Raw genomic sequence first — 8850 nt, forward strand, 5'->3', positions numbered from 1 at the left:
CACGCGTTATAAATCAGCAGAACAAGGGCGAGGGGCCGGCTCCTGGGAACCCCTGGAGCGTATTCCAGGGGTCACAGTCTAGGAGTTAAAAAAATCATCATCACCACCAACACCGCCGGAAACCCAGTACTGCAGCTCCTTACCCAGACCCAGAAAAGAGCTGCGTCAGCAAAAACTGTCCCCAAGGAATGCTGGGGCAGGGCAAGGGTTTCTCCCTGCTTCTGGCATTTTGGTGGCAGGAGGGAACGCATGAGGAGACGTTAAGGGGCCAGGTCCACTCATTGGGCCCCTAGCACAACCCTCAAGCCCCACACAGACCGAGAGGTTACCGGTGAAGCCGTGCCCCTTCGGAAATGCAGATCCCCGTGGGGTTACCCGTGAACCCCTTAAGCTCGTGCTTCCTCCCTCCTCAAAATGCCTCTGCGGGTTCTCTTTGTGCGACTGCTGCTCACCTTCGCAGCCTCGGCTGCAGCGTCTTCCCCCAAAGGCTTCCCTGCCTTCGCCATCCCAAGCAGGTCCCCCACGCTATTCTCTGTCTCAACTCACTGGCAAAGGAATTTGCTGTTGGTTTTATTTATTTTTCTGTCCACCTCTTCCCTGAGCTGCAGCCTGGGTCCACCCACCCGTCTCCCCCACCCCCCCGCCCCGGGCCCCGCACCCCGGGGGCAGGAACCAGGTCCGGCTTGCTCGCTGGTCACATATCTGGGGCCTCACTCAGGGCCTGGGTCCCGTGCACTGGGGTCCCGATCCTGCCCCGTCCCTCTTCTGTCTGTGTGAGCGTCAGACGGACCTCTTAGCACCCCAGGCCTCAGTTTCCTGCTCTGCACAGTGCGGTGGTGACCCTTACCAGATTTGTGTGTGTGTGCCCATGAACTGAGGCAGAGTGATGCCCTGGGCACAGACAGAGGCCTGGTAAGCTGGTCTTTAAGTGGTACTTCCCGAGCATGTGCCTTCTGTGTGTGTGTGTGTGTGTGTGTGTGTGTGTGTGAAGTGGACCCGGGGTGGCAGGCGGGAGGCATCCAGCTGGATGTTTTTGTTTCCCTCAATGACCAGTGACTCAGGAAAGTCCCCTGGCACGCATCTCAGCAACCAGGAAGCAGGTGACCACAGATCAGAGGGAAAAGGCAGGTGATGATGGTTGGCCATCTGTGGGTGGGTGACCGAGGAGTGGGGCTGTTGGCACAGTGTGACAGTTACTCGTTGTATGGCCTTGGTCTGCGACTTCGCCTCTCTGAGCCTCAGTTTGCCCATCTGCAAAACAGGGATAACAAAATGGCTTGTCCCGGAGGGCTGGGAGGGGGGTGAACTGGGACAATCCAGGTGAAACACGCTCTCCACGGACCCGGAGATAACTGTGTTTGGACACACTGGTGGAATGTGAATCTCACCGGGACCTGTGCCTTACAGATGTAAACGCACCAAATTTGTGCGACCAGCCTGTGAGGTAGGTTGTCCCGTAACCCCGGTTTACAGGCGAGGAGTCAGAGACGCAGGGAAGACAAGTCAAGGCCCAAGGTCGCACAGCCTGGTGCAGCTCAGCTAGAGCCCAGGCACCTTGTAGCTCCCTGGCTGTTAGCTAAGAAGACGAGATTTCTCCTGAGTCCAAAGGTGCTGGTGCGTCGGGGCAGGGATGGCCTCCGGTGCCTCACGTGTGTTCCCCGTTTCACACCCGGGGCAACTGAGGCCCTGATGGGTCCCCGTCTGGACGCAAACAGGCGGGACACGTGCTAGAAGATGAGACGCGTCGAGGCCCCCTTGTATTAACCTCACTTGGGAGCCACAGCCTCCCGGCCCCAGCGGAGCCACGCCCCTGCTCCCGCTCTGAGCACATGGCCTCCCTGCAGCGGGAAAGAGGGTCCCCATCTCCCCCCGGGCCCCGTGAACCACTGCCTGCACTCCCCATCTTCCTTCCTAGGGCGTGGGGGGCGGTGGGCTTCCAAGCAGCGACAGGTGCTCAAGGGCAGGGCCGGTCCTGCGGACGGACAGACGGCGAGAAAGCGCCCCACCTTGGTTCTGAAGGAGACCAGAAGGCCGTCAGCTTGGAACATCTGGGCGCATCTCAGATTCGCAGCTTCCTGTGGGGTTGTCTTGGCCCAGAAACCACAGGAATCTGCCCTCACCCTGCCGGCGAGGCGACTTTCCAGGCTCTGCGCACTTATCGCACGTTATTTTGTGCATCTGCCTCCGGGCCTGCTGTTCCCACTGGGGCCAAACCTGAGTGGCTTCCCCTGGGCTGTCGCACGGTGTCACAAGGCCAGGGACGTGGCTGGGGCTCCGTCGGTGCTTGACCTTCGGATGCCAAAACCTCACCAGGACTTCCAAGTTCCAGAATTGCCCGGCCGCTTCTGCCGGCTGCCAGCGTCCTGCTCCCCCCGCGGGGGCCGGCAATGGAGGCCGAGTCCGTTCCGGGCGCCCAGCCTCCCCCCTTCTCCCCGGGGCCTTTGCCCTTTGGGTCCTCCCTCGAAACTGCAATGTGTGTGTTTCAAGCACCCCTCCCAGGGCCGTTTCCTTCTGCAGGCTGGCCTGTCTTGGCTATTTCAGAGGCTGTGTTTGGCCTCTGGCTCACTGGGGACCAGGAAAACAAAATTTATCATCTGACTGCCCTGGTTTTTTTTTTTTTTTCTTTCTTTCTCCTCCCCCCACCCCCCAAGAATGAAGCAAGCACTTTTCTGCCATTCTCAGAAAGGGCTTTAAACATGGCAGGCCACCGGCAGAAGTCTGTCCTCCTCAGACGGAAGGAATGCAACCATTAACAATAAAAAAAATCCCCGGGATTTATGGGGGCCTCGGGCTTATGAGCCGTTTCACACCCGTTAGCTCACATGACATAGCAGTGGGGGGGGGGGGGGCGGGGGGGAGGAAGAGCGGGAATCGTCCTCTCCATTTGAGACACAGGGACACTGAGGCCCAGAGGCACAGGCCCTCATAGTGAAATTTCCTTGCACTTCCGACGCGGGCCAGTAAACATTAAAAACGCACAGCATGTTGGGTGACCCTGTCTTAGCGCCCCTTGTTTTTCTAATACAAGAGCTTTGGGGAGTGGAAGGGGCCGGGCGACCTTCCCGTCGCGGGGGCCCGAGACCCCTGTGCAGATAGATGCGCCCCGGAAAGCCGCAAAGCGCTTCGTTAAAAACCAAAGTAAACACTGCCTGCACTCTCCAGTGAGGCGCCCGTGCGTGGGGGTGCACGTCCCAAGAGCAGAATCGGGTGCCCTTTAAAGCCTCGCGTGGTTCCCGTCCACCAGGAAGAAGAATCCGGGAGCAAACAGCCCAGTCTCCCCTTGGGTGACACCATCCCCCCCGACCCCCTCCGTCTCGAAACCCAAGGCTGTTGCCAGGAACTCCCGGGGCCTCGTAAAACCCCTCTGATGAACGATCGCCAGGCTGGCCCCGCGGCTGGGGATGCGGGGACAAACACTCCACATAAATCTCGAGTGAACTCAGACGCTCCCGGGCTGCTGGGTTCTCTGCAGACCCGTGGTCTGCTGCGCAGAATCCACAGCAATCATTTATGTGGTTAGCTGCCAGCCTTCCAGGTCAGGGAGGTTTCCCCGAGAAGGTAGGGCACGGGGAGGGGGAGGGGGAGGGGGAGGGCTGGGAACAGAAGGGCTGGGAACAGAGGAGCCGCCTCAGGGGTGCGTGGCTTGCGGGAGGCGCTCACGCCAACCAGCCCGTGTCCCCCAGGGTGCCACGCTGGCCGCTGAGGTGTGCTGGATTCCAGGCTGACTTCACGAGCCGGTGCAGCCTCCGTGACAGGCTAGAAAATAGGGACTCTTGTCACCCGATTGTACTGATGTGGACACTAAGGCTTAGCACGTCCCCAAGGTCACAGGGCTGGGAAGTGGCCTCGGAGTCTTGCTCTCATCCGCGCTGCCGTGTGCCCAGCTCCTGGCCGGCCGGCCGGCCTCCCCGATCCTCTGCAATAAAGGCACCCTTGTCCCTCGCCGGGTGCCGCCGGAGAGGCTAACGGCCAGCGCTTCCTGGACGCCTTCGAGTCCTGTCTATGGCTCCGCCGGGGGCCCCACCCAGCCCGGCTCCCTCACCCTCAGGCCCGGAACACTCAGGGGGCTGCGGCAGGTCCTGGGCGCTGGCTAACGGGGGGCGGGGGCTGGCGGCCAGCAGCGACAGAGTCTTTCCAGCTGCTCTGAGTCACCGAAGGCCGGCCCGCCAGCCCGCCTGCCCTGGTCTTTCACTTCTGTGGTCGGCTGGTGCCGGACGCACGATGGGGACGAGAAGCAAGGCCGACGCACGTGTCTAGTCCTAACCCGGGGGGCTTCTTTCTAAACACCTCTCGCTGCCGCGCGGCCCTGAAAAGCGTGCATCACCGAATGGGGACCGCTTGCGGGAGGGTCACAAACCGAGCACATCTGTGTGACCAGCACCCAGAAAGAAGGCAGGTCCAGCCTCCCCGGAGCCCCGCCCCTTGTGTCCCTTCCGGGCCCCGCCCCCCACCAAGGGTAAAGACCCACGGCCAGAGCCCCGGGCGTCCTGGCTTCCAACACCACACTGGTCTGTTACCTTTTTAGCAGCATTATTGCGGCGTGATTCTCACGCCACACAATCCCGCAACTCAGTGGCTTTTAGCACATTGACGTGTGTACCACCACGGCCACCTTCGGAACATTTTCACCACCCCCCAGAGAAACTCCGTACCCTTTATCCATCCCCTCCCGCCCACCCCAGCCCCCTGGCAACCCCTAATCGGCTGTGTCTCTGTGGGTTTGCCTGCCCGGAACGCTTCGAGTTAAGCGCAATTGTCTACTCTGTGGTCCTTTGTGCCCGACTTCTTTCACTTAGCATAAGGACTGTCTTTGTACCTTATATAAATAGAAGTATGTCATACGTCCTCTTTGAGTCTGGCTTTGGGCTCGGTATTATGTCTGTGAAACCCCTGTCTGCTTTCTCCTGGAGGCGTACTGGAGTCTTCTTCTCTCTCTCGTTCTTTTCTTTTGTTTGCTATATAGTATTCCGTTGGTGACGATGCCATAACTGATCCGTTCCGCTCTCTTTCTAAGTTTAGTTGTTTTGAGAGAAAAAGGGGTGGGGGAGGGGCGGAGAGAGAGAGAGAGAGAGAGACACAGAGAGAGAGAGAGAGAGAGAGAGAGAGAGAATCCCGAACGGGCCCCGTGCTGTCAGCACAGAGTGTGACGCAGGGCTCGATCCCACAGACCGTGAGATCGCGGCCTGAGCCAACATCAAGAGTCAGACGCTCAACCGACCGAGCCCCCCCCACCGGGCGCCCGTCACCCGTTACCGCTCTAGACGAGCTTTCGGCTGGGTCCTGTCTCAGGCTGACACAAACAGAGCTTCTCTGAACGTTCTGGCCCACGCCTTTTGTTGAACACTCATACCGTGTCTCTGGGCACACGAGTGCAGGCCCCAGGGCGTTTGTCCGTACCGAGATGTCGGAAACCGCGTTCAGGGTGGCTTATGGCACACGGGGGCTCCCTGGCTCCCCCCCCCCACCCCGCCCCTGCTCTCAGCCGCCCACTCGCCAGCCCGACCCCGTGTGCCGTCTCCCTGCCCGGCAGCCCCCACGAAGCCCACACGGGCCGCAAAGGACAAGGGCCCTGGGGTCGGTGTTTTCCTTGGGTTGTGTTAGCACGCGTGGTTTCTCGGACCCGGCTCTGAAACTGTATTCCTTTCAGAGGCCAGAAATACTCCGGCATGGCTTGCTCTAAAAGGGGAAACTCATTTTAAAATTCCAATCTGCCCAGGTCTTAGAATGATTTAGAACATTCCAGCTGTCGAGAGGACGGCTCTCACCAGGAACAGTGACTTACAGTCCCCAGTTCCCACTTGGAGTCCTGACTCCGCTCCCCCCGGGATTCAAAGAGTATTTCGGGGGGTGGGGCGGGCTGGGCTACGGTTATTCCCACTTCGTACATGAGGAGAGTGAGGCCCAGAGACGCGGAGCCACTTGCCCGAGATCACACAGCTTCTAAGGGACAGAGCTGGAACCCAGGCCCCAGGGCCCACCCTCCCAAGCACGACGCTACGTCCCCACTGGATGTCAGCACCTAGAATGGAAATCTCAGCCCTGCCACTTACTCTCCGCGCGGCCCCGGGCAAGTGGCTGAACAGAGCCACACCTCCGAGCGCACACGCGTGTGGGGAATGACGGCGCCCGCTTCCCCAAACTGCCGTGGGGCGACCGGAGCCCCTCTGAATACAGACGCACCGCCCCCGCGGAAGGTACGGGAGGGACCGTCTGTTTCTCCCCAGCTGCTCCCCGAATGGCTCCTGCCTTGAAGAAGTATGTATTTTCGGAAAGCTGAGGCTTGGGACCTTCTCCAACCCACCCCCTCCATTTAACAGGTGGAGGGGCCGAGGCCCCGGGGACCTGGCTCTTTCCAGGCCGCACGCACGCGGCGTCAGGGGAGACCTCTCAGCTGAAAGCTCTTCCAAGCCCTCGGGAAAGGCGGGTTTATGGTTTCGAGGCCAAGGTGCCCTTGTCCAGGAGCTCCAGTATTCCTTCCTCATCCCAGGCCTTGCTCGGGACCCTGGGGCTTGGCTCCCGTGATGACCGGCCCTGGCCTCACGAGAGAACCAGAGCAAGTCTGATGCTCTGGGTGGTCTCCCGAGGCTCTGGGCTCGCCCCCCGAAGGGATGCAGGTGGGGGGCAGGCAGGAGGCCGGGATCAGGCCCCCAGGGTCCCGCGGCAACTCGGGCTGGGCACCCTGACGCGCCTTCCAGAAAGACTATCTCCCTGTGGGGCCACCCGCGACCCTGCACGGCCATTAATATTTATCGGGCCTGAAAGCCGAGCCACTGGAGAGGGGGAAACGGCCATGAACAGGTGGCGTGGTGGCTGGCACCCCGGCCCGGGCTGTGGGCAGCTGGGGGGGCTTAGCGGAGGGGAAGGGGGCGGGTGAGGCGGGCTGAGCGGGAGGCCACTTCCGGGGGCAAAGATCTAAGAGCAAGGCAAACACATGGTCAAGGAAGAGAACATCGCATTATAGGAAGCGGCCGGGTGCGTGCGGCCAGAGGGTGGGGAGGAGTCGGGGGGGGGGGGGGCGCCCGGGCGCCCTGGCTCGGGGTGGAAGCCGAGGTTGGGGGAGGGGCAGCAGAGGCCTCCCCCCTGCTTCCCCTCTGGGGGCGCCTCACATCTGCTCTCCTCTCCGCTGGAGCCCGCGTGATCTTTTCAAAAGTACAAATCCGGCCGCGGCCTCCCTCCTACCTAAAACCTCCTTCTCAGGTTTCATGGCTCTCAGGTGGTCAGACCCCCTCTTTGCCGGAGCCGGAGCAGGTTCCCCGGAGACCCGAGGACTCCGCTTGGCCACTTCCGCCCTCCCGGTGCTTTGGCCTTTCTAGGAGGCACGACGCGCTTTGCCTCACAGGGCCTTTGCACGTGCTGTCGCGGTTGGCGGGAACGGGAACTTGCTTCCCTCCCCTCTGTGCCTGTTTAATTCCTGCCTGTGCCAGACATAAGCCGTTCCTCACCCTTCTCCTGCTCTGAGGGCGGGCCCTGCAAACTCCATACCCCAGCTTCCCCCGCAGTGTGACTACCCGCTAGGTTCAGCCAATGGAGGCCCTGGAGGGAGACCCAGGGACGGACAGAGAGAGAGGCCGGGCATTTCTTCCTTTCTCTTCTTCTCTCCTCTCTCCCCTCTCCACGTCTCTCCCTCTCTGCTTCGGGCAGTGTCTCCAGAAAGGGCATATGTCTGCGGTGGCTCCAGGAACACCTCTCTCTGTCCCTCCAGCCCGGGCAGGGAGGGGGGAGGTGACAGCAGCTTTCTGTGGTTCCTAATCTCCTGCTCCTCTTACAACCGGCTTATCACTTTTGTAACCAGGTCCCTTCATTTAATTCCCTCTCCTGAGCCACCTGGGGCGGGTGTCCTTTCCCTGATGGTGCCCGGTTCATCTTTGGGTTCCTGAGGGAGGGTCTAGACCTCACGGGCGCCCTCTCTGGTCCTCAGGCCTGACTCAGGAACCGCTGGGATATGCTAGGTGATTTCTTTTCCTTCTGGGCACTTAGTGCTGTTCGCAGTTGTGAATTCATGAGTGTGGTTATTCGATTAACATCTGTCTCCCCCCCCCCCGCCCCCCGCCAAATTTGCAAGCTCCGTGAGAGTAAGGGCCAGACATTTGTTGTTGTTCAACACTGTATCTCTAACACCAGAACCTAGCATAACGCCCAGCACTGACGGGGCACTCAGTAAGCATTTGCTGAAGAATGCACGGATGGATGGATGGATGGATGGATGGACAGAGGGAAGGAAAGAGGAGGGATGACGGATAGATGAGTTGCTGGTGGGAGGAAGGAAGAATTTACTCCTAGAAAAAAAGGAAAGTAGCAAGGGAAGACGGACAGGCTGAATTAAGATAAAAGATACAACTATTCTTTTGAGGAGAAGCACAGGGAGGGGGGTGGCTGTGCTCACATGGGACCTTTGTCCTGTGTCCCTGAAATATGCAAGAAGGCCAGGCTCCGAGAAGGGAGTGGGCAGGAGAGGTAGCTTCTGAACTGAGCTCTGTGACCCAAAATTAATGGCTTGGGTTTGAAGAGCCCATCCCCAGCCATGACTTTGAGGCCGACAGGGCGTGCCCGGTAGTCCTCGGGCTGCTCCAGAGACTTGGGGCTCCTGAACCGGCGGTGTCGACATGCATCTGGCAGCAGGGCGCAGAGGCAAAAACTGAGACAAAACAGAGACCTTGGAGCCCCCGAGCCCCCGTTATCATGGACAGCATTTCCCTTGACCGCAGTCTCCGGGGCGCAGGGCAGAAAGTCTCCACCTTGAAGAGCCCCAGGATCACCACGAGTCTGCTTGGCAAGCTGATGCCTGGAGTATCCGGGGACCCCCGAGGCAGGGGGCACGGACCACAGTTCGAAAAACACAGATATCAGGGG

The sequence above is a fragment of the Acinonyx jubatus genome, chromosome E2, assembly GCF_027475565.1.
Source record: "Acinonyx jubatus isolate Ajub_Pintada_27869175 chromosome E2, VMU_Ajub_asm_v1.0, whole genome shotgun sequence".
Taxonomy (NCBI): Eukaryota; Metazoa; Chordata; class Mammalia; order Carnivora; family Felidae; genus Acinonyx; species Acinonyx jubatus.